This window comes from Phaenicophaeus curvirostris, chromosome 2, assembly GCF_032191515.1.
Source record: "Phaenicophaeus curvirostris isolate KB17595 chromosome 2, BPBGC_Pcur_1.0, whole genome shotgun sequence".
Taxonomy (NCBI): Eukaryota; Metazoa; Chordata; class Aves; order Cuculiformes; family Cuculidae; genus Phaenicophaeus; species Phaenicophaeus curvirostris.
In genome coordinates this window covers 5213376-5240536 of record NC_091393.1, presented here as the reverse complement: position 1 = coordinate 5240536, position 27161 = coordinate 5213376, and positions in this window count along the sequence as shown.

Below are 27161 nucleotides of genomic sequence, written 5' to 3'. Positions count from 1 at the left end.
CCTCATATGTATAGCTTTATTATCCACTGTTTCTTAACTTTCCCCTTAGCCCATGTTCTTTTTCACTTTCCTGTTCCCAGTCTTTCTGCTGTTCTTCTGTTTCTTCTGAAGACTTTCCATGTCTTGCCTAGTGCAAGTCCTTCACAACCATTGTTACCCTTCTTGTGGTGGCTCACTTCTGTCTGAAATCTGTAGCAGTTCCTGTAGGCACTTCTGACAAGAAAAGTTGCCAGAGTGAATATGCCTTGGGTTGAAATGTAGTGTAGTTGCATTCCAGGTCTCTGATTACTTGAGATTTTGAGAGATTTTGGTGGACAATCTCTCTGTTTTATTGTCTAAGCAATGCTCAGACTACAGGGTTTCTAAATAGTATTCGTGTAATTTTCAGATTTCCATAGTCAGTGGTCTCAGTCAGCAAGTAGTATTTCACTAATGTCCAAACAAGCATAATTTTCCAAATTATACAAAACTTAATCAGAAATTATATTTTCTGTGCAGTGGTCTGATGGAGGATATCAAATACCTAAGAGAATAAAGATTTTTGGTTGGTGGATTTGAAGATTAGTACTTCTAGCAAGTCTAACTTACACAGGTATAAAAAAATTCAGTAAGTTATGTGGGTTTTCTAAGAGTATATCTTACTGTTATGCAGCTTAGTGCTACATAACACCAACATTTTTGATTAATATTGGTTGTTTTAAGGTAATCCTTATTGGTATCATTCCAGTGTCTCCTGAATTTTGAGACATAGTGTTCAAAGTGGTGGAGCAAGTGGATTGGTCCATTAGTGCACTGGTGCCTTAGGACCAATGCAAATTGGTTCATTAGGTCCTTCAGCTATTGCTCCTAAGAATTTGTGAAAGACAGCTGAACAAGACCATGTTGGTTTAGACTGTTTCCTCCAGTCCACAGACCTTCAACTTCAAAAGCAACAGAGACACCATATGCTATTAATCATCACTCTTGTGTTTAGTACTCAACAGGCTAAAATCTTCTGTTTTCTGGTATTATACACAAGAACAAAACTTGTATGTGTTATAAGAGGAACGCTTTGTCCTGGTTTGCTCTCTATAGGTTTTTCATATATATTTATAAAGAGAGGTCTTCCTATGGGATCTATAAATCACAGATTACCTTTTAGCTATGCTGTATTTTAAAGCAATGTTAACATGTTAAAATAAAAGTCTCTGTTTTGTTCATAGTGCGTATGACTTTCCTTGTGTTCTGTACAGAGCAATCCATATACCACCCTTACTGAATGTGGTTATTAAATATGCTGGCTCGTTTACTAGTAGTTCTAGTACGCTTCTGTAATGAGGGTCTACTTGTAACATCAATGCATAGGAAGACATTAGCTCTTTTCCCCTATAGCCTCTGACCTGAAAGCTTTGCTTTTTGTCTCTGGATAAAAGGAAAATATTCTTTTCAAAGAGTGTGGATCTTTTTCTCCATTGTAGAAGAAGAGTATGTGAAAGTAATCTACAATTTTTCATCTTTGTTCAGAGTATTGTTTCTTTTTGGACATCATGCCTTTTGACAGTGAAAACTCTTACTTTCAGGTAATAGTGATTGGGAAGGGCTTTCTGAATTCTGAGTATTTGTGTTTCCTCTACCCTGTCAGTCTGAAGAAAGGTGACTGAACATTTCTATTTTTAAAAGAAATAGAGAGATTAGTTGTATAAGAGGAAGAAAATAAAATTTAAGAAATAATTCATACTCAAAATAATGGGAAAGATTCAAAGACTGTTAACTGTACACAAGGTCTGTAAGGGAGCCAACAGCTGCCAAATCAAAACTATATTTTATCTTGCAGATATTTCTACATATTTTTTAAAAAATCATATAGTAAGTGATCTTTCTCAAGTATATTTTGATTTTAAATCCATGGATTTGATCATTTTGCTTCTGACCTTGTCTGCAATTTTAGGATTAATGACTTTTATATTCTTAACTTGAAATATCCCAAGGAGGACTTGGTCTTCAAGAGACAGATGAGTGTACACTGTCAGAAAATTTGCGTGATATATGACCTGCATGATTACTTTTGAGCATCTGATCCCTTGTTCCCAGTCAATCACAGGGAACAGAACACTGACTAAATCAAACATAGATATGGAAAACAGAAAAAGGAAGGTTGAACACAAACGGGCATATCATATCAATCGGATAATATCATATATCATATATCATATATCATATATCATATATCATATATCATATATCATATATCATATATCATATATCATATATCATATATCATATATCTCATATCTCATATATCATATATCATATCATACATTTTTGGCATTCTACTGGTTTATAATGACATTTCAAGCCTATATTTTTTATTAACTTTCAAATAATTTCTCAAATTCCTGGGCACTGTGTATCACAGATATTAGTCATTCCTGTACTTGTACAGTCTGGACAACAAGGTTTCTAATAACATCTGAAACTTCTTTTTTTACCTGAAAGTGTTTGTTGCAAAGACCCTTTCCTTATAATCCTACAGATAAATTGAAGAAGGGTCTCAGTTCTTTTTCTTTACTTATTTATACTAAATCTATTTTTAAGGTGGGTTTGAGTTTTTTAGTCTGTTTCTGTGACTAATATAGAGTATTATTTCTCTGTATTCCACAATTTATGGCTTCTGAGATGGTGTTAACCAAGATTCAGTCTATGATATTTAACTTGTAGTGGTGTTAAGTCAATGACTAAATCAACGAAAATTCACTGATTTCTTGGATGGTCTAGGTGGCCCTCTTGTAGGTGTGAACAGATCCTGTGAGGTGGGTGTTTTAAAATTTAGCCTGGGCTTAACTGCTTTTCCACACACTTTCTAAAAACTGCTAAGACAGAGGAAGGGTGTTACAGTCCAACTACGGTGTAATGACTTATTTAAAAAGAAAATAAAGCTGCTCAATTTTCTCTGTGATATTTCATATGAATATATAAATTTCAAACTTTCTTGTGCTGAAAACAAGCTGAATCACTTGGGTTTTTTTTGTTTTTTTTAATTTTTTTTTTATAAAGGTACATAATTCGTTAGATTTATGGAAGTGCAGACAATCATGTATTTTCAAGCATAAATATATTTATTTAAAAAAACTACAGAACTGCATTAATGTAAGCATTATAAACAGTTTCCTGTTATATTTTTTAGTGCATTATTTCTCTTTTTCATTTTTTGAACTAAGCAGAGAAAACTTTTTCTTGCAGAGTTAATTTTCTTAATAGGATGTGCATCTGTCTTCTTAAATCATACGTATTTTATCACTGTATTAGACATAGTAGCAAGTATGTCCCTAATATACTTTACACGAATCTTGTAAGCAGAAAGTAAGATGGAGAAGGAGACAACAGAATTTGTAGGTAATTTTTTTTTGTTTCAGATTGTAGTAAGAATTTAGAAAATTCAAAATGTTTTTCAAAATGTAAATGCAAATAAATTATGTATTGCACTTGTCTAGATAGAAGAAAAAATGAATATTTTAGCTTACGTTCAACTAATATGCCAACTTATGGTTACTTACATTTTATTCCTGTTTGCTACAGGTGAAATGGGTGAATATCAGACAGCTCATTATAGAGACAATCATGCTGCATTCCCAAAGTAGGATGACAGAACAAGTCATGGTATGTATTGTAATTTCAAGTGCTACAACATGTCTTCAAACTGTCTGACGTAAAATGCTTACTAAGCACTGCATTGGGGTTGTGAGGTTGCTTCATGGGACAGTAATTAAACTGAGGCAGTTCTACTGTTCATTTTGTGAAACTAAGCCAGAATTGTCTATATCCTACAAATGTTCTGCTGTAGACTGCTGGTTGTAGCAGGAGCACATTTTTTCTTTTTGCATATAAACTCTCTTGCATTGAAAATATCCTATTTCTCACTGTTTTTTCCTGAACTCCATGGACTGTGGGTGAGAACTGTTTTGTCACTGGACTAGTTTAAGTCTGCTGGACCCTGGCCATCATAGGTGCTATCTCATTTAAGGCTGCAGACTCTTGGGCTGGATTCCAGTTGTCACTAATGGAGATAAAGGATTGAAAGTGATTGTGAGAGAAGGTGACATTCAAGTTTCCTGACTGATTTACAGTGTTCTTGGCCTTGATAAAATTTAGAATAGCTAGCAGCCCACTCAGCTGTGGTTGGCCCTTACCTCAAAATAAAGCTCATATGAGGAGGCAATGTGATAAATGAAGAGGAAGCTTCTTCTGGTTGTTCTTCTGGAGACTCACAGCCTTATTAAAACGTGGGAGCTGCTGTGTTGGGTCAGGTCATGGAACCTAGCAGCTCAGCAGTCTAATTCTGGCAATGCTCCGGTACACTGTACTAAAAGTCAGTGCTAGATCAGAGTGTACATGGCTCTGAAATAGTGCTGTTGGTGAAGAGTCCTAGCACTTCCAGTATCTTCTTATCTGGAAATTCTATCACTCATGTTCTTCCTGAGACAGGGTGATGAGAACTGCAGATAGCATTAGTGATGTAGGTACACAATGGACTTAAAAAGCAGCATGATTATGTTCTTGTTTTCTTCTCTGTTTGTTTCCTAGTGAATTGAACCTTTCTGAAATTTGTAAGTTGCAAAAAAAAATGTAATGAGATAGGCAACACAATTTTTGCTAGTTCAATGTCAAAAGTATATGCCACTAGTCTAACTGCAAATTTGATTCCAAAGACATTTTTGAAGATCAATTGGGAAAGGTGAGGCTGATGTGTGAAGGAAGCTTGTCTTCTAGGATAAGTTTCCTACGATGCACAAATGAGTTTATTTTGTAATTCAATGTCCCTTAGAAAATTGTTTGGTTTGAGTTGATCTTGAACTAGTCAGCCAGTAAGAACTGAAAGGGGGGAAATAGTATACACATGCAAGCCAGTTTTTGAGTGTACAATGTGGAGGAACTGTTGATGGATTATATGGTAATAGAAGAAAACTCCTGCAAAAGCTGTATTTACAATAGTTCTTTTTTTATGGAACGGTGGTGATTATGAATGCATGATGAGAAATGCTGAAAACCACTCTTGTAGAAATCAGAATTTAAGAAAAGGTTCTAAGGAGGAGACAGTTTCTTGAAACACTGTGCTAAAATATTTGTTCCTTTCAAAACTAAAAGTAAATAGATATGTTAACCAGAAAACTGTTATGTAGGAAAGAAGTTGCAAAGGGTGACTTTACTGTGTGGTCTCTCAGCTCATCAGGGTCTGCACACAGGCAGCAGAGAAAGAGAGAGATGGATGGATTCCAATGGGTAATTCAGAACAAGAATCTCAACTGACTTGGCTCTCACCTTGAAGCATAATTTGTCATCAAAGGATATTGTAACAGGAGACAGTGCAACTGTTTCATTAATAAGATTTCTTATACCATTCTCTGATTATGAAAAGGCCTTTTACTGTTGGAATCTACAGTTTGTCATTTTTTAGAATATATGTATGAATCTGGCTCAAACATCAAATATTACTTTTGGAAGATAACATTTTCCTTATTAATACATAATTTTCCTCTGATTGTTGAATTTTGAAGCACGTTATTGCCTTGCTTATTTGTCATTTTTTTACCTCTGGTAAATCATGCTCACATTCACATGCTCACATATACGTGCTCACATTCTTTGATTTTACTGCTGTTTTTTCTGGTTGCCTTGTTATATTTGCTTCCTTTGCTTTGATCTATTAAACTCAATGAAAACAGTTTTCACTTAGACTCATCTTTATGCTTGTCTGATTTTTAAATAGTAGATTATAATTGTATTAGTGATGTTACACTAAAGTCCCTAGTCTTGCAAAGGGTAATTCATTTTACTCACATTGCACAATGTGTACAATGCCACTGGACTTCAAGAGTTACACATATGAGCATAAACTTTGTGCGCTAATTGCTTTTAGGGGCTCATTTTCGTTATCACAAAGCCCCCATTTCAAAGACTGTTGCTCGGATCTGAAAATTTCACCTGGAGAAACGAATTTTAATTTGGGGTAAACTAAGCACATATCTTGAGGGGCACATCTTGACCAGCAGTATTTAATGACTATCTTTTATACTCTTAAAACAGTAATATCTTTATTTTAGTACTAATGCTTACATGGTTGCGGTTCACAGCACAAAGCACAAAGCAGTTAAAGCAATGCATTTGATTTCCCCCCCCACATTCTTATACTCTGGGAAAAGCATCTAGAATAACAGGCTGTAATTAGCTTTCATCCAAACTGTATATAAAATTTTAGTCTGTAGACACATTGTGCCTGTGTCAGCCTGAAGATTAAAGGCTTCTTAACTACATAGTGACACAGCAGACTGAGCAAGCTGTGAAGGAATTGGTTTGGTTTGTTGCATAATAACTGATCTGTGGATCAGTGGAAGAGTCTGGATTTCTGTGTCCAGCTCAGACAAACAGAAGTCTACTTCATTGTATCCATGGGCTTTAGTAGATCATCATCACTGGGGTCCACAATGTAGCTGACATAGTTTCTGCAGTGCTAGAAACGTATTATTTATTGTTAGATGCATACACTCCAATAAAGTTAATATTTAGCTATCTTTGCTTTTGGCAACATGCTACAGTTTGCTAATTAATTTGGTTGCTGTTTGCACATTTTTTTCCTACAGCTGTGGATACAGTCAATGGATTTCAGGTGTTCTGCAGTCAAGAGGACAGCTATGCATAATGTGCTCTGAAGTTATATTGGATTATCCTTCAAGCTTTGTTATTGGCACAAAAAGGAAAATATTCTAATGCATTTAAAAACAGAGAGCTTACAAGCCCTGAACTGTACTGTTTTCCACTCAAGGAATTCTAAACACAGCCAAGCAAAAGTGAATTGACCTCAGATAACAATTTTACCTTCTCAACTTGGGACAGTCAAAACTTTATTCAGCTGCAGCAGAGTGCCATCTTGGCTTTCCATCACCTAGTATCCAGGATGAGTCTTCAATTACCCTTTATCACTGTTACCTTCCATTACTTATTCCTTCTGGCAATTCTACTATTTGCATCTGATTTAAAATAATTAATTTCTATTTCTAACTGGTCTGTGAGTTCCACTAGTTGTTTTTTCTTCACTTGGAAATAAAACTAGGTCAGTTCCATTTTTGTTCAGTACTGTCTGAATCAGTTAGATTGTGCACACTTTATTGCTTTAACCTAGAAGATGATTGATTATCTGCAGACCTCAACATGCCCTAAGACCTTCAGACTGGACAAAAAAAGGTTCCCAGCACGCTCACCCTCTCTGTTAATATGGGAGAGTACTAAATTGGAAGTTTAGTTAATAATATTTGGTAGTTAGGTTCAATACTTGTTTTCTCTGAAAAGATCCTGACTTGAGGGAGGGGAAGGAGAAGAAACAGAATTATGATTCATATCCTTTATTTGTGCCTGGATCATCAGAAAGAAGAAAGGATTAGAAGGTACAGTGGGTACCCTGTTTTTGATAATTTCATCCTTCTAAATTAATTTTTAAAATATTGATGGCTTTGGGTAATATTTCAAAGAACAAGATTTGTACAAATATAATCAATTAAAATAATGGAGGTGGGAGCTAAGTGGTTAAACTAGCTTAGAAAAATATTTGAGGAACAACATGGGTTATACTGTGATGGATGTCATGGTAGCAGATCCTTTATTTATATCACAAACTTGACTGGACTTCATAAGAATGAAAGTATCTTTTAAACCAAAGGGGTAGCGAGACTCACTGGTTCTGTATACTCTCAAGTTGTAATACCCTCTCTGAAGTATTGCTAGTGTGAGGTTGTGTAGCTTAGTTACCTTCCCTGTGCCTGTTATGTCATTTGCATAATAAGGATGAACTAGAATGATGATTAGAAATATTATAAGCACTATAGCACTGTAAAATTTCTTTAAATAAAATCAGAGATTATTTTGTCCTAATAGATAATTTGCAGATAGAAATCAATTAGTCTGCTAATGTTACTTTTCTCCAAATGGAATAATATTGGACCAGTTTGATGTCTTGTTATAACTGCACGCTCTATGTATGGTTCTTTTATCTCTTTCTCAGTCTGTGAATTTGAAGCCATCAGAAAGTTGTCGCAATGGTATGAGTATTCTTCAGTGATAAGAACAGTAATTGTTGTAGGGAGACTTCTTAATCTTGGGTCACTCAAATCCCTTTTAAAGACAGCAGGTGCTCTCCTGAAGAAGCATTAACAAGAAGAGATTATGAGGTAACCTGTTGTTCTTTATATATCAGTATCTCATGACAAAGCTTACCATCAGTCAGTATGTTCAGAAGCCAGCCAATGCAGGAATAAAATCAAATGTTACTCAGAAAGGAACTATTCTTTTCAGTACTAAAGAGTGGATTCATTTTAAAGCCTGAATACCAAGATCAGTTACAGAGAAATTTATATAAGAATTATATGCATCAATTATAAAAGCAAGGAAAACACCTAACAAAGGCTAAAAAAAAAAAAAATGGAGCCGCAGATGTTCATATGGTAATCAGAATGAAATTCTGCTTCCTCAGAAATCAAAATCTGAAACTGCATCTTGCCAGGTTTCTGTTGTGTTGCAACTTTCTTTTCCATTCTACCCTTCATCTTCTTCCCAGCTATGGCAAATGTGGTGAAAGTGAGTTAGTTATCTATATTGTCAGACTCTAGCACTGCTAACATATGACTTCATACATATGTGCCTTTACAGGGTGAACTCGCAAAGCTGAACATGCTCAGGGTCTATCAGAGCTCACCCAAGTATGATCACAGTGGAGTAAAATTGTTGGTTATTTTCAGCTCTCAACCTTTGATGATTTTCTGGATACAAATACCAACTCTAATTTTGTTAAAATAAGATTTTTTTTATCTAATCTTGTCCATTTCCATCAAGACACAAAATTATTTGAATAAAGCACATCTATGGCAATCTTTGTGAGGTCAAGAATTAAGAACAGGATGTATCACTGCATTCAGGTGATAAAACTCGCTTTCAAAAGCAATTCAAGAGAAGATTTCTTAAAGGTATTTAGATGCAGACATGTACCTAGCACTTTCTAAGAGCACACTAGTCTCAGTGAGTGTTACTGACTTAACCTGTCTTCACTTTACTTTGAAAAAAAAATTCAGCTAGGTGGCTGTCTCTGCCTCTAAGTTCCAAAATGCTTTGATAACCCAAATCCCCTTGACTTTCCATAAGGCTCTTCATCCTGAATTCTAGATCCTCAGATGTTCTGAAGGTCTAACTCTCTTAAACTGTGAGTTAAAGGTCCAGATACTTTTGAAAAGCTGAACCTTCACGCTCAAGTCAGTTCTGAAAATGAGTATTAGACTACTAGTCCCCACATGTACTTGTGAAATAGTTTCCTGTCACCTCTGAGAAACTGTTCTAGAGGAATTTGCTTTGTTAACTGCTTACTTTGTCCTGAAGATTGTATAATAAGCTTCTGTAATATTTGTTATAGAGAATATTAAGTTGGTTTTTTTCTTCAAAAAGAATGTAAGAACTTTATGTTTAAATGAAAAAGTGTAAATAGAACAAAAGTATATATTTATGTTTTCAGTAGGCAAATGTGGTATTTAATGGAATTTAAATAAATGGAGTTTTTATGATGAAAAAAGTCACAGTAAAAGCAGTGATTGTTTTTCATAGTTCATTTGTCTCCCTTGCCCTGCAGGTCTTGTACAGAAGGAAAATGAGATCCTTGGTGAAGCCTACAATGTCATTGACTCTGAAGAAGGACTCAGAGACCCATTGGTGTTTAATGACCCTTATTGGCCTGCACAAAAGAAACTGGTTTGATCTACTAAAAGAGACATATGGTTCTTTAGAAATATTAAGAAACACTGTTTTCTTCATGGGTAAACATTGTAGTCATGCGTTTCTAAACACTGCCTGGTTTTAGATGACTGCTCTTAAAATGACAGTCTAAATTTAGTGAGGAATTGCATTCATTCTTCATTAGTACTTGACCATCGACAGTGGTATCTTACCAATATAATAAACATGCAATTTTAATGTTATTATTCTGCAGTATCATATCAAGTGAAACAAAACACAACAGATAAGAAGGCTAAACAATACAACAAGAAACAGCTGGAGTTTTTTTTAGGGCATGGGCACACTATATGTAGAGTAATTACGTGTAATTATTCCAGAGTTATAGGTAAGCATTGAAATATTATAATATTTCAGTATTCATTCCTTAATTAAATTAAATAGAAGGGAAGGGAAGGGAAGGGAAGGGAAGGGAAGGGAAGGGAAGGGAAGGGAAGGGAAGGGAAGGGAAGGGAAGGGAAGGGAAGGGAAGGGAAGGGAAGGGAAGGGAAGGGAAGGGAGGGAAGGGAAGGGAAGGGGAGGGAAGGGAAGGGAGGGGAAGGGAGGGGAGGGGAGGGGAGGGGAGGGGAGGGGAGGGGAGGGGAGGGGAGGGGAGGGGAGGGGAGGGGAGGGGAGGGGAGGGGAGGGGAGGGGAGGGGAGGGGAGGGGAGGGGAGGGGAGGGGAGGGGAGGGGAGGGGAAGGGGAGGGGAAGGGAGGGGAAGGGAGGGGAAGGGAGGGGAAGGGAGGGGAAGGGAAGGGAAGGGAAGGGAAGGGAAGGGAGGGGAGGGGAGGGGAGGGGAGGGGAGGGGAGGGGAGGGGAGGGGAGGGGAGGGGAGGGGAGGGGAGGGGAGGGGAGGGGAGGAGAGGGGAGGAGAGGAGAGGAGAGGAGAGGAGAGGAGAGGAGAGGAGAGGAGGAGAGAGAAGAGAAGAGAAGAGAAGAGAAGAGAAGAGAAGAGAAGAGAAGAGAAGAGAAGAGAAGAGAAGAGAAGAGAAGAGAAGAGAAGAGAAGAGAAGAGAAGAGAAGAGAAGAGAAGAGAAGAGAAGAGAAGAGAAGAGAAGAGAAGAGAAGAGAAGAGAAGAGAAGAGAAGAGAAGAGAAGAGAGAAGAGAAGAGAAGAAGGAAAGCAAGAAGTGGGGGAGAAGGAAAGCAAAAAGGGAGAGATAAGGGGAAAAACAGTAAGGTGTTGTTTTTTTTTTTCCACAATGAAGAAAACAATAGTGGAGATTCAGTTAGGAAAACACAGGAAACAAATAGGAAAAATAATTTGCAGTGATATAACGGAATGAACTATATGGGACCAGAACCTATTGTATGAGTAGACTTTGACTGCAGGCAGTGATAAAGTGCTAATATATCTAACCCACTCAGTAGATAGTTCCTTTGTAGACAAGTTCTGATAGGCAATGTTGTAGTTTTTGCTCCACTCTCCAGTGTGTCGCCAGAAAGAGTAGTTATGTGACAGATGCTTCACTGACACCTTTCACTGTTTTTAGAGATGCTGAACCTGTGGTAAAGCAGAAGTGTAGTCTTAGTTTCAGTTACTCTAAGGGGTGTGTTGGTTTTGTAAACTTGAACCATTCAGGGGAGGAAATACATTGAGCTGGTGGATTTGTTTTCTTAATCAGACTTTTTAGTGACTAATTTATCTTTTCACAAGCATTTGTAAAAACTATATGATTGATTCTGCTAGCTTATAATTTTTTCCAACTTTAGCCTACTTATCAGTACTCCTTACAAGGGATGAAATTGAATATGGCCATTTTTTGAAAAGTTTCATGAGAAGTAACAATTTATGTGAACCAAGTTTTCTTTTTGAAAAATCAATTCAGCAACTTGAAGTAATGTACTTGACATATAGAAGTATTGATATGAAAGAAAAATGACATGGATATATAAGAAATTAAACTAACTGCCTGTACAGAGATACAAAAAAGCACAGTATTCTGAAATGTTTGTTGCAAGATCCTACCACTCTACAGTCATCAGAGATACGAATCTTAGACATTATTTTTTTCTAATACAATCCCAGTGATTTAGAAAAAAATTAATACATGCAGACTGGTACCTTCCATGTATCATATGTCATAGCCTTTATGTTGCTGGGCAGAATCTGCTAACAGAAGGGCATGGTCCAGCTCAGATTTTGAAATAGTGTAGTGGGAGGAATGGAAAAGATACATCTGTCACTCTCACTGTGACTGCAGTTGGGAGAAAAAGGTCTAGTGGGGAACGTAAGAGATTCTGACTTCTCTGTAATGAGGCTGACGAAATGCAAGGCAAGGACAGTGCCCTGTAAAGGAGCCAAGTCATTTATTCTTTATGGCAAGGCAAAAGAAAAGCAAGAGAAATTGTGATTCACTGAGTCCCAATAAGTCTTTTTTACCCTATTCTGCTAATGTAAAGGGCTTTAGGATGGATTTGCATTCACTTTTGAGCCCCTTTGCTCTACGACAGAGTTTAAACTTGACATTCCTAGTCAGAATTCGTTCTCTGATCTGCTCTCCTGGTAGCACAATTGACTTCTCTTGAACCATCAAAGAGCTGTTCTTCAACAGCCCATCAGGCTCAGGAACCAAACGTTAAGTGTTACATGTCCAAAGTATTCACGAGGCATCAATTGACCACCTTGTCTCTTTTCTGAATTGTTATCCTTTAAGTGTTAGTGTTGACAACCATAACAAAACACACTATTTTGAGAGGATCTTGCCAGCTTTAAGTTTGCTGCCTGGTGCATGCCAAGAGGAAGCGGGAAGCATTTATGAGACAGTGCTGCAATTTCCATTTAAAAAAATCTAATATTGTTTTATTTTACTCTTTCTGTTGCATTAGTTATGAGGTGACTAAACAAATAGGAAAAAACAGTATGTGAAAAAAAATTAATCAAGGGTTATCCAAAGAATGTAAATATATTCAATACTGCAATCTGCTTTGGAAGAAACTCATATTTGAATTAGGGATCTATTTTTCATTTTCACCTGCACAGACAGAAAAAAATGCCGGTAAAATGGTTGGTGTAATGATTTTGGTGGCTTGGCAGACTTACCTCACTAGTTCATTTCTCTCTGTGTTGACTCTGTCCCTTAAATTCCACAGATGGATAAATGTATTAACACATAGTATACCACACAGGTCAGGGAATCTTTCTCATTTGACCTTGAATACAAATGTTCTGTCTGCTCTGCATGGATAATTCATAAGATTTAATGGCTTATCTCTTTATGTTGGGCAATAAGAAATGTTACTTCCCCAAAAGTGTTGCTGTTTTCTGTACCACATAGGCAGGGCACTGCTGCTGAAACATGGTTCCACGTTTTGGGGGCACACTTATGTCATGCATTGATTTTTGTTTCTCTAGCATGAAGGCATAGTATGCTGCTAACATGATGAAAGCCTCCCATTTTCATGAGTAGCAGGATGTTATGCTTGTATGTTCTTTGGACACAATAATATTGTGTTGTTTGAAGAAAAATATTTGATGTAATCTAGGAAAAAAAGGCAATGGACAAGGAACAATCGTCATTAAAGAATTTTTCACTGGTCAGTCACATAAATTTAATGTGTCTACATACATGTGTGAGTACAAACTCATAAGGAAAGAATCATAGCTGAGAGAAAACAAAGGGCAAAGATAATAATGTTGTCTTGAGTTGCTCACTATTAGAAGTTTGTGTTAGCTGAATTACTGCATGATGGTATATAGCATGGAACAGCGTATATAGGATACAGTGTATATAGGATAGAAAGCATGCAAAATGAGAGACTAGAAAAAACAATAATGTCAATTATCTAGTGAAGCAACTAGAAGATATGACATCTCTGGTGAGTATGGTGCAGTTTTTACTGGGTAAACTTTGCAGGCATTTAGTTTTAACTTCAGATCATGAGCTGCAGAACTCATGCTACCAACAGAAAAAATGACCCTGCTTCAGAGAGCTTGCTGTTAAGAGTAAAGTTACCAAATAGGTGAATACTATCAGGATACATCCCTCAACATCAGAAGGCAGTAAGACAGTATTGATCTGCTGGGTAAGCAGCAATCACATCTCATCAGTACCTTAGTCATTATAGAGTCTCTAGTCATCATAGTAAAATAAAGATTTGATATGGGAGTATGTCTGGACATATACTCACAAAAACTAAACAAGTTGTTCAGCTCTGCTTTGCAGGACTATCTTTTCTGCCTAGGCAGAGAATATTCATGAAGGTATGTGGATGGGAATACTCAGAATATTTTTTTTCAGACTGAATGAAATATAAAGGCACTTTAAGGACAATTAATATACCTGAAACTGTAGTTACACAAACCACTCTAGTTGGCACAAGACATCACTGCTACATGGTGAGCCTAATAACTACCCCTACTACAAGCATGCTTGTACCACCATAAGAAAAGAGATGGGTGATTAAAAATTGAGAACTATCACCTCTTAGGAGCAGCATTAACTTTTTCCAGCTGAAGGTGTGCCTAGAATTGCAGTAATAGGAAAGCTGTCCCTAGAAATAAGACAAATAGTGATAACAGTGTATTGTGCCCTACAAAAGATGGTGATGATCTTGAGCTTATTGAATACTTGTCATTTCCAGGACATTTTTGGCACAGTAGAACCAGTAATTGATTAGATATTTTTAAGAGATCCTCAAGAATTTAATGCTTTTTGTTATATTGTGTCTGTGCCTATTACATACTGAATGCTGTGCATAATTGTGCTCCTAAGAGAACAGTATTAGGACAGCTGCTGAGATTCAATTAATTTTATGGGGAGATAACACCTTTTTTTAGTTGACAACAAAGTTGAGAAAGATTGTTTTAACTGGAAAAAATCTGAATTGTGGCATGTAGATATATCTTTTGTCTATGGAAAAGTCGTATACTGCAGGAATGTGGGAAACATACTGCCTTCCCTAGGCCCAGGGGCTGCTGAAGAGCAGCATTGCCAATGTCCATGGGCTGCATATGAACAAGCCAGTTGTGTTCCTTCCAGTTGCTCCTGTTGCTGAAGAAGAACCTGTATCTGAGCTTCTCCTCTTTCTTTCTGGTCCCTGTGCTGAAGATGCTTCAAACAGCAGTGCATGTGCTCTGCAGTTTATGCACTGCTTTGAGACTACTATATGCCTTGGAGTGAAATGTCCCTGTTATGCTCAGACCCCCAAAGGTGTGTCCATTGGGAGCAAAAGAGATGTCAACTATGGGCCCTTCTGCCTTTCACTGATGGATCAATGTCAGCCACACCCTATGACAATCTATGGTGCCACTATGCCATCACCCCAGTGCACTGTCAAGGTGCAGGTAGCAGCACCTGATAAATATACCCCAAACACAGCCAGATGACAGGATATGCAGAGATCTTCTGATATGAATGTGAGAGTATATTTATTTAATTCACGTGTGTTTGGAGAATAACACATAAAAATTCTTCTCAAACAGCATGGCCAAGTTGGGCTTGTCCACAGTTCTCTGCCATGCTCCCTCCAAAGTATTGAATCAAACCCAAATGCATAGAAATTGGGCAAAAAAATTCTCCTGTTCTTCCCTTTCTCTTCCACTTCCCTCCCAGCTGACAAACAGTGACTATAGGGGGCAATGCAACCTCATCATATAGCTCATGTATATCAGCTAAATGCCACATTAATAGGCAGAAACCTTCAAATCCTAGTTTTCACTTTGATTTTGAATAATTTGTATCATGCTAAACTAAATGGTTACTTAGGCACCATAAAATGGAAGTTTTTAACTTCAAATAAGCTTCTACTGGTTAGATATTTTTTGTTTGTAAATAAAAGTTAATAAAGAGTGATTTTTATTTCATACTCCTAATTTAAATTAAAATCTAAAATAAAACAAGACACCAGAAACAAATTAAAATAATTTTGAAATTCACTTGACATTGATGACTAAGCATAATTGCTCCAAGCCTGTATGTATCTTATATTCATGTAATTCAATCTATATGCCTGTCAATATTTCTGATGCAGTTTAATTTCTAAACATCAGTTTCTTTCTGACATAATGTGGGCTTCCAGAGGTAGCTCCAATTTACATTGCTTAAATGATACCCTTACATATTTGAAAACTTCATGAAAAAATATTTATGTATTAAAAATCATTGTCATAACAGTAAAAATATTCATATATTTAATTGTTTGGTTGTGTTTTTCTTACTTTGATTGAAGTAAGCAAAGGAGAGTAACAATGATAATTGCCAACTGTTGTTTGTGTATATTTGGGTACCTGAATTTTCCTTCCTCATCCTTTCTGCTTTTTAAAAAGAAATAGAAGATGCAGAGCTGAACTTCTGCTAACATGATTAGAAAAGCTGTTGTTACAGACTATTTTCTATTATTTTAATTTTTTTCATTACAATTTTTGACAGTTACTGTTTACCAGAGTTTCCCTGAAGCAAAAATGATTTAATGCTAAACACATGCATTAAAATGTGTTCTATTTTAGTATGTTAAAGCTGATAGAAATATAATTTAAGCAGAAATCTGTGTTTAACAGTGCAGCATATAGAACATCCAAATGCAGATGAAACTGGAACTTCTATTTGAAGGGAAAACAAAGTCAGCACTAATCTACCTTTATACTTATAGTTGGAGCTGTGTGATATTTTTGCAATGAAATTCAAACCCAGGTGAAGCAAATGTAGTGTGGGGTGGGGTTTTTTTGTAGAAGTGAGGCATAGTTTGAAACCTAGGCTTTCATGCTTGGTGGCTTTATATGGCTCATAACCAGACCCAGAATGTTCAGCTGAAGTTCCATTTCAGTTTTCTTAATCATTCAAATTCAGACCTGATTGCTAAGGAAAATAAGTCTTGAATTCCAGAGAAAAGTCCACCGACTTCACTGAATGCTAAAAATTCTGAGTTTCTAATCTTCTAATGTGAGCACTTCAGGTTTACTCAATAGCTTACTGACCTTTACTTAGCCATGTACACATTTCAGTGGGAATTTTCAATGCTTTTTCACTAAAAATCGTGTTCAACAATATTTCCTGATCATTAAGACCTGTGTACCTAAAGCATAGACCAAGAACATCTTCTACAAGCCCAGAATACAAATCTATATCTTTTCACATAAGCACAATCTCTTTCTTCCTGTCATGTGTCAGATTAATTAGAAAATCAGTTTTAATAACTCCTGATATTAGATACTGCTGGTGACTCTAATCAGTTATTTATGTAGGACAGTATTAGGATTTGATCCTTCCTTTACGCTCTTTGTCCAAGAATAGTGCTTAAAGTAAGGATAGAAAATGATCCATTGAAGTTGAGGGGCCGTGTCTATCCACAAAAATAAAAACTAAAAAGCCCCCCAAAACTGCAGAATAAATGTTACAATTTTGAGGAAATAAATTAGTAGTTGCTCATCTGAGCATCTCTAGGGGCAATGTAATTAACACCACCTTCCCTGCCCTCCCCAAAAAAGAAACAATTAAAACTGCAGTTCCTGACTCACCACATCAAAAGGGTTTAATAGACTTAAACAGACTTTCACCTTGTTCTTTCTTATAGCTGGGAGCCGAAGTCGTTACTGTGCTAAAAATATAAAAGGCAGAGCAGCACTAGTAAAAATTGTTGCCTTTTACAAGGGAAGTGCCAAGTGACAAGCTCATGTAAAAATGGAAAATAATTAAAAGTGGGTATCATTCATAAGAATAAAGTATGAAACAGAGAAGACACTTACAGGAAGATGTTATATAGACCTGTGCTGTTTGGAAGATTTCTTACATAATACCTGTTTTTAAAACAGGACCAAAAAGAGATCCCAGGAATTCAGCCCAGTGAACGTCAACTTGCATATGGGGAAAATGATTGAGAGTCTAGTTGAGGACAGAATAGTTCAAAACATGAATGAGTATACCCCAATAGAGTCAAACCTGTACAACATCAGAAAAGGGAAAGCATGTTTCTTGAACCTGCTTTAGAAAAAGTTAATAAAATAGTAGATAATGGTGACCAGGTGCACATAATTTACTTGGATTTTCAAAAAATTCTTGATGAAGTCCTTCATAAAAGACTATTAAGGGAAAAAATATAGCTATCAGGCAAGGGGAAAAAACAGTGGATTAAAAATTGAATAAATGATGGCAAAAACTTGCACTGAAAGTCTTCCTAGAGTGTAAAGAGGTTAATAACATGATGCTCTAAAGTTTCACATTGGAGTCACTGCAACTTAATATAGTCTTAATGGTTTGGACATTGCATCTGCTAAAACTGACATTAACTGTTAGCTAGTCAAAATGAGAGGACTGTTAGACTAGGAGAGAATGATTAGACTGACAACACACACATTTTAACTTGGATAAGTGTGAAATTTGTTACTCATTTTATGGGTTATTTTCACTTCCAGCACCTCATAATACACCTTGATATTCTAGTCAGAAAAATTTATCTGCTTTCTGAGGAAAGATCCAATAGATACCACAGCAACATCTATGTGAAATGATTTGCCCTCTCTGTGTGTAAGAGTAGAAAGGATTATATGAGAATAAAGAATTCCCATCTGTCAGGTTGCTTGACTTTTCCTCAGGGTAACCAGGCTGCATGGCCAGAACAAGATCTGTGTTTATGATTAAAAAAACCCCTAAAATCCTCCTTTAAAGGAAAGTCCTATTCCTGTTGGATCTTACTGGAGCATCTGTGTTTTTTGAGGTACTGTGACTCAATTATGGCACTGAGGAAATCACTGACGCTACTTCCCACTGTCATCTACAGCCCAGAATGCTGTAACCCACTACTGGTTTTCTTTGGAAGCTCTTAAGTGTTGCTTCCTAGCCCTCTCAATCCCATGTCCTCTTCATGAAGTGTCTGTAGCAACTACATTCAGTTTTACATCTCTTTGTGCTGTGGACATCCCTGTTGGCTGTCACCTACTGTTAAAGAGGATCAGGAACCTTTGGCTGATCAAGTTCATTCAGAAATGATTAAACTAATAGGTTCTGGGGTTTAGCTTTTGAGTTTCGTTAGGGGCTTTTTGTTTACTTTATCTTTTCCCTGCTGTCCTTTCTACACTGCCTTGAATTTAAATCTGTAATATTATTTAAAACACTATCCACCAAGGGACTGAAGTAGCATGTGGTCAAATCATGACCTTATAATAAACATATTGTATATAAGATACTCATTTCACGCAGTACTGCAGGTGTTGCATCCACTGCACTGAAACTGAAGTCCATTCAGTTTTTTTAATGGTAAAAATTTGAGAGCTAACAGATGATGTCTCCTTCAAAACTGATATGGGTTCATCTAATTTTAGTATAAGCACAATGAAGAGAATCTTCTATGTTGCTTTATATAATTCTTCCTAAAAAGAATCTGTTTTACCATTTATACTGAGGCAAAAATGCAGTATTTCAAAGATAAAACATTTTGGACCATAAGTAAATACAGCAAAGATAATTTCTTAGCAAAAGAAATCTATGGAAATAAACCCACTAAAAGTAGCATTTATTTTGATCAATAACTCATGCTTTTGATTTTTTTTTGTGGAAAATATGAAGAGTTCTTTAAATCTAAAGAACTAATGCATTTTTTCTCTTTTGTTGTTGCAGCCCTGTTTGTATTTACATTCAGTCATTTATTGCCCATTAAAGAAGTAATGCTATGTTAATGTAAGGGGAAAAATCAATGCTACTCAGATCAGTAGCTGTGGGGAAACAGTGCAGCAGCTGGTTTGCAAACAGCAAGCCCACATAGATCAATGAAATTACAAGCTAAATCTGCTGATGCTCACAAACTGCTCCAGCATTGTGATGTCTAACCTTTCTCAAGTTCAAGATCTCTGGCAAGCCAGCAATAGCTAAATGGAAAAAAAAAAAAGACCAAAAAAAAAGCAAGCAAGAAAGAAACAAAGAAAGAACATAACCGGCTGATGAAGAATTTTAACATGATACGTAATATTCCACTTTTGAAGTTATCAGTATAACTGCACATTTGTAGCAGATATAAAAGCCACTGCAATCTCCCACTGAGCAAAGCTGAAATCTACACACTCTGGAGATTTTCTTCCTTAAGAATGTTCAAATCTGTCACATATTACCTTGAACCGTAGCACTGGAGGGCTAAAGAGCACTTCAGTAACGTGGCTGCTAATGTGAATTCCAGAAAATAATTTATCCATGAGCAACACTACAGCTTCTGCCATGTGCAACGCCTTATCTTTTATGGCATAGTTGTAGCCTTTAAAATGCTTTGTAAATTAAACATGCAAAATATTTGACTTGTTGAATATAAGTCTCATTTGCATATTTTATGCTATTTGTACAGTACGGGAAGGAGACCCTTTTACCTCAAGAAAGAGAACATTGGAATTTATCAGCATCGTGTGAATAACATACCTTCTGAGTGATTATTTTCAGGGCAGTCCTCACCATATTTGTGCCACTTTTTAAACATAATAGCATTATTCAAGTGTTAATAAGCAAGAAGTTACAGAGAACCAATCTCTGAAGATTGCTGTAAAGTAGAACACATTTTAAAAATGGAAATAGGTTCATCCCAAAAGCAGAAGAAAGTGAATCCCGAATTTCCTTCAACTATTGTCATATGTATTTTGTGGGGATGAAAGTGTGCACTTGGCAAATATACAGTTCTTGTTGTCTACTAATAGCCTCCTGCTTTACATATATTAATTAAACAACACAATTCAATTCTGTTCTATTTTATCTGGTTGGCAGGCTGTAAATAAAAAAAAATATTGAGAGGCTGGAAACATTTTTTTGATCTTCCAGACAGGGAGTAGCAGAACAGAAAATGGAAGTTCAGTCCTTCTTAATGGTCTTTTGCTATTGTAAGCTTGTGTTATTGCACAAACCAAGAACATTCAAGAATAAAACTAACACTGGGGTGATGATTATTTCTCATACTGTCACCTGTTTCTCCTAAAACAATCATTTTGGAATATGACTTAAAAGTTTCTTTTCTTTTCCAACTTTCCCAGATACTTTATAAAAAAAAAAGAAAGAATGTTTTCACTTTGAAGGGTTAGATTTCTGTTTCTCTTTTGCTTACAGGCCTTCCCAGATACAGCTAGTTTCCTGTCATTGCTGATCTTTATGTTGATTTGTTACTTTGCAATGTTGCTTGGCAGTGCTGATGGCAGGATATTTCATGCTTGATGTGGAGAGAAGACTGATTGTGCAGTAGCCTTGATAGTCACTAACAAGGTAAAAGTTGACTGTGTACACCAGTGCTGCTGGTGGTGTGTGAACACTGATGGAAATCTTTCCTTCCACTCCACTTATTTGCTAGGAATACAAGACAGATGCACAGCAGAGGCCAGGACTTGCTGGTCCCAAGCCTGATCTAAGATCTGCAATGGTTGTTAGTGAATACCAGCATTTTCTCATAGGGTTGTAGGTCAACAGTATGGCTATGCTTATATTAAGGATATGATTTCTGAGAGCTTTGTCTTTGGGTTTTATTATAGCATCTCCTTCTTTATATGGACCTTATTGAGAAAAATCTTATGAAAATACTGAAACTGCTGAGACACATCTGAGCTGAAGAGAAGGGGCCTGTTTATAACAGCACAACCAAGTTTTCCCAAAGGTCCTATTTGAAGCAAAATATGAATTTCTGATGAAGCCTTCAAAAAAAAGACTTCAAAAGTCATCAAAAGTAAATGAACAACTTTCTGCAAGGAAACTGTTCCCAGGAAGAAGCTGAGATGAAGCAAATATGGGAAGAAAAGAAATGAACCCTGTCTGTATGCCTAGTTCATGTTTGCTTTGTCTACCTGACAAGCAATATTAGACATTATTTTGTTTGCCTCTTTCCATGCATAATAGTTTGGCAATCAAGGCATGAACCTTGTGCATTATGAAGAAACGTGTTATTGTAGTGGAGAAACAAAAGGGATGATTGTGGGGGTGCAATTGCATTGTTCAGACTTTTTATTATTACAAAAACATCACCGTGCCCAGAGATCCCCAGCAATAATTCCTCTTGACTGCAATAAGTACCTACTTTTGAGGAAGAGAAAGCTGATGAGCTTCAGGCTTCCCTGCTGATAAATTCATCTAACAACCCACTCCTGATGTTTTCTACCTTAAGAACAATACAGATTGGCTGGATGCTCTTCTTTTCTGTCTAGCTCAGATCCCAAAACTTTTGTGCCGATCTGAAAAAGCTGGATGCAGTTTGGTTACTGAGCAGAATCAGATTTGAGCATTATTCAGCTACACTATCACACCAGCCACAGGAATACATGCAATTTTACAGAGTTTTGTGGCTGTGGTTCTGCCGAGTAATCCTGAATGTAAAGGATCTATGGGTTTTGTGGTTCAGCCTTATCCTTCATCTACACTGTGTAGTGAGAGTTGATCTCTACAAGAGTAGAAACCAAAATCCTGAAATGATCAGCCTGAAGTATCTCAAAGGTTTAAATGTGGGCTCAGACCAATTCTGCATTTTGAGGCTTTGGTTTCTATCTTGATCATAACTTCTGATGATGATCAAAACAAGAAGTGAGAAATTAAAACCTGTCTCAAAGTTTTCTTTAAAAAGAAAAGATCAGCTCCTTTGACAAATAGGAATATGGCTGGGCAATCTTTTGATCTGCTCTCTGTTACTGCCAGCAATGTGTACATGCTGAATTATATCTAGAAAAATGAGTGCTGACAAAATCTATACTTTTATTATATCCAAACAAGTAAAGTACAAGCAGATACCATGAAAAATGTATTTTTTGATGAGAAAGCTAGGCCTCTAACCTCAAACAGCATATACACTGTGTGCTCATTTGGAAAGGACAAAATGTTTCACATCCACATATTGATTGCATGAAGAAGATATTTCTTGAAAAATATATGTGTAAAATTCAGATAACTTCTATGGAAGTGTGAGTTGAGGGATTAGATGTGTTTATATAGACACTACAAGGTTTTATATTAAACAAATATCAGTTTTACTAGTAGACTTATAATGCACCCAGAATGCTGTTATTCAAGACGCAAGCAAAGCTGCACTGGCCTTTAAAGCCTAAGTATCTTTTTTTTTTTCAGAATGTTAAAGAACATATTTCTGTTCTTAGTGTACACCAAATGTACACCAAGTGCTTCTTGGCCCTTGTACCAGCTTCTTCTCATACTGTTACGATTCCCCATCATGTTGTGACTAGAATGGTCAGGAATGCCTAACAATCCTCTTCTGCACAAGCATCAGGATGTTGTTGAGGGGAGAGGATGATGTCGCACTTGGTGTGCAACTGAGCCACAGGGATAACTTCTCCAATGGCTCTCATTTAAAAGATCCTTCTGGAGTTTGGTATCAGGTTTATGTGACATGATGGGGCCTATTTCCCCTGAAGTGTGTTTTTTTTCTGCTTTGCTTCACTGCTGGCAAAGAGCACTTAGAAATACTTTTCTGTTATTTTCACCAGCGTAATCTTAGGGTCTGTTAATGGCTGATCTTGCAGACACCTTCCTTTCCAGAGTGTGATTTTCCACTTACATAGAGCTGGGTTTCCATCCTGTCTCTTTGTCAGCGTTCTGCATTTAACGTCACTGGTTTCAGCTTCACCAGTGTGTCAGCAATGTTGATCTCATAGTGAATGGGAAAAACATTACAGAGAGGGACATCACTGTCCGTTGCATGGTGAGTGAAGTTTTGTTCTACTGTCAGGCTAATTTGCAGTGAGAGAAATTCAGATATAAATAAACAGAACTATAAAAGCATCACCTATACAACTTTGACAACAACTGAAAAATAGTGTGAGATGTGATGAGCTAAATATGTGTTGTGGATTTATAATAACTAGGGATCGTTTCTCTGTGTCTCTGTCTGTCTTGCTGTGCACAGACTGTCTCTCTGAAACTGGAAATTAATGTGTTGGATGGGCTGTCTTTGACATTCATTTTCATCATTTCCTTCCTTAGCACCCAAACCAACTTTCTGATAAAGAAGTTCACGGTAGAAGGACATAGTGGACTTTTGTACATTAGGCAGTCTAATTTGTGTGCAAGACTAGCACCACTTACCTTATGCTGCTTGTAGCGGCACTGCCAGATCTGCAGTGGTTAGTGGTCTTATCAGCATTTCCATTACGAGTCTCACTATTTTAGGGCTTAAAACACAATTGTATTTCATCAGTGGTGCTGCTCGAATCATGCTTAGTCAGCAAGAAAATGATTTTACAAATTTTGCATTTAAATTGTTTTAGCAGTTTGGTTCTTTTTCTGCAAATGCCTCAGAAATACAAAACAATATGGGGAAGTGGGAAACAACTAAGTGTATAAGTATTTTTTTGCAAAGCTTGAGTCCTGAAAGTGGTTTAATTGCTTCTCCAGTCTGCCAGTTTGTTTGTGATTGATGTGTTTTATTCTATTAACATAGGCAGTTACTCTATGACAAGAATAGCTACTTTTGACTGGAGGGTTTGGTTGGCTCTGTAATGACAATCTCACTGACAATCATTTCCCCATTGCTAAGATTTCCATGCTTGCCTGATGATGAGTAGACCTGGACCTATTTAGCTGTCAAATCTGTCCAGCTTTTGTAATATCATATGCATGAAAGTTTAACTTAATACTCAACCTAACAAAGTGGTATTAAAGCTGGACATCGCTGAGCATTTGCTTCTTCTATCAAATCTTCAGTGCTGCTTTTTTCCTAACTTTGCTTTAACCTTCAAAAACATCATCAGGCCCCCATCACTGACCCAACAGACAGAATAGGTTCACGTTTATTTTACTCTCAGCACTACCTTCTATTTCTCACAGAGAATTTAATGGAATTTTTTCAATGCATCATTATTTCTGCTGAAGCTACATCACAAGCCAGCTGCCTTGCTGCTGGCATATTATTTGGGCTGTAGGATGGTAAAGGTTTCCATGTGGAGCAGTTGGCCAAATCACCACTCCAGGCAAAAACCCAAGTCTGTCTTCTTTCTAGTGTTGCCACTTCCTTTCGTCCCCAGCACAAGATCTCCCTTCCTCTCAAAATGATTCAGAAAGACTATTAGAAAATTAATTATACCTTAGGTGTCTTGGGAAACTTACTTGATTTCCCAGCCACAAATGTGTGAAAACCTTACGCTGGAATAATGCCATATGTCAACCTCTGGCAATATCAGGGAAATATTGACAGCGTATCCTTAATGAAAAGCTGAGCTTCAAATGACCTGTAGGTTTAAAATACAGGGTACACAAATTCAGTTTTGATCTAGAATTCCTGCATCAACAAGTGTGTTGTCACTGTGGTCAGCCATAAAACCAGAATGTGTTACTGTAGGAAATGGTTGCCCAAAAGACTAAAGCTGAAAAACCTCTCACGTTGGTATGATAATAGGGAGGGATTTTTTTTAATTTTACAGGATCAGATTTTTCTTTTGTTCCCAATAGAGTCTTCATAAATAAACTGGATGTGTGGATATGTGCCATTGAGTTTAAGCTCCTCATTGAAATTTCTCCATTGGTTATATAAAATATGTCTTTATGCTAAGTTCATGACAGAGTAACCATTGTAATCTAAAAACTATGATTATGAAAGTATTACTTTCCAAGCATTGTTGCTGATGAATTTTACTAGTGTGATTTCAGAAAGGTGAAAAAAATAAGCCATAAGAAACCAGCATAAGAAGTGCAAATTAAGCAACACAGCAAAAATATTAATTAAAAGGGGTTACTTGGGTTGGGGTAGGGTAGTGGGAAACATTCTAATACTCTGCCTCACCATGTGATGGTACAGCATATGATCATTCTCGGGTCCAGGAAAATAAGGTCTGGAAATTACAGCATGGTGAATTAAAGACAATGTAATCAGCATTTACATTTCTTATTTTTTTTCATTTTAAAATGAGAGAACATTTGGGTAGCCTGCTTTAAAAAAGAATAAAAGAGAGAGTGTACACAGCATGAGGATGTCTCCAGAGTATGCCAGTCTTGTCATGCACAGTAAATCTCTGAGGCCCCTGCAGGGTAGCTGGGATAGTGAATTAATTAGCATAGCACTGAACTGATAAATACGTTTAGAATCATACAATGGTTTGTGTTGGAAGGGACCTTAAAGATCATCTAGTTCTAAGCCCCCTGCCATAGGCAGGGACACCTTCCACCAGATCATGTTTCTTAAAGCCCCATCTAACCTGGACTTGAAAATTTCCAGGAATGGGGCATCCACAGTTTCTCTGGTCAACTTGTTCTAATGCCTCACAACCCTCATAGTGAGGAATATCTTCCTTACAAGTAATCTAAATCTACCTTCTTTCATTTTACAGATGTTACCCGCTACATGCCCTTGTAAAAATTTTCTCTCCATCTTTCTTGTAGGCAGCTTTTAAGTACTGAAACACCACAACTGGGTCTTCCTGGAGCCTTCTTTTCTCCAGGATGAACAAACCCAACTGTCTCACCCTTTCTTCATAGGACAGGTGTTCCATCCTTCTGACCATCTTTGTGGCCCTCCTCTGGACCTGCTCCAACAGGTCCATGTCTTTCCTGTATTGAGGGTTCTGGAGCTTGGTTAGATAATCCAAGGACCAGTCATTTGGGGATGAACACTATTCCCTTTATGAGAAGTTTCTCCACTGCAAATTTCTGACTGTTGAAAGAAAACATTTAGTGCAAGAGTTTTCCAGAGAACTGCCTCTCTTCAAAATCTCTCTTCAAATAATAACTAACAACATATAGAGGCTATGAAATACATAGTCTTCATAGTCTGTCACTGAGATTCAAATGTAGGTTAGAAAACGTTTAATTCACCAGAGTTTTACTCATATTCCATTATAAAAAAGATGCAGAAATATAATAAAAGGTGATGATTTCTGAATTGCGGGAGTTTATAAGGAAGAATTAATCTTTCCAGAAACCATCCCATTTTCTGTCAAATTATTTTAGCATTTTGATTTAAATCAATGCTTATGGACCTGTAAGACCAACTTTTTTAACGTGAAAGAGTAAATATTCTTCATTTTCTTCCTTGTAAATTTCTGAAAGTGTTTCTATTCCAGCTATTAGTATTGCTGTCACATGGCTTTGTTTCAGTATCTTGTAGTATGTGGATGACAGCTGGGGTGTTCACTGTCCAGAGAGTAGGGCATTTAACTTCATGGATGGAAAGCCAACAGTGAGAGATTTTATGCACTTTTTTATCTGGAAAACTGATTTAATTAACTGATACAATAATAGAGATAATTGTTATGGGTCAGTAACACGTGGATTCTCAATTACCCAATACTATGGAAAAGCAAAGCCCCAAAATAAACAGCCAGATTAAGACTAACAATATAACAGGAACCTGACTCACAGCAATACACAAGAGCTGCCCTGCCACGTCTTGAGATATATATATAGGGAATTAAGCAGAGAGTGACAACTTAACTTGGAATTTGTTTTCCTTTTCCACTGTCAAATTTGTTAAGTTTTCTTAACCCTTCATTGCT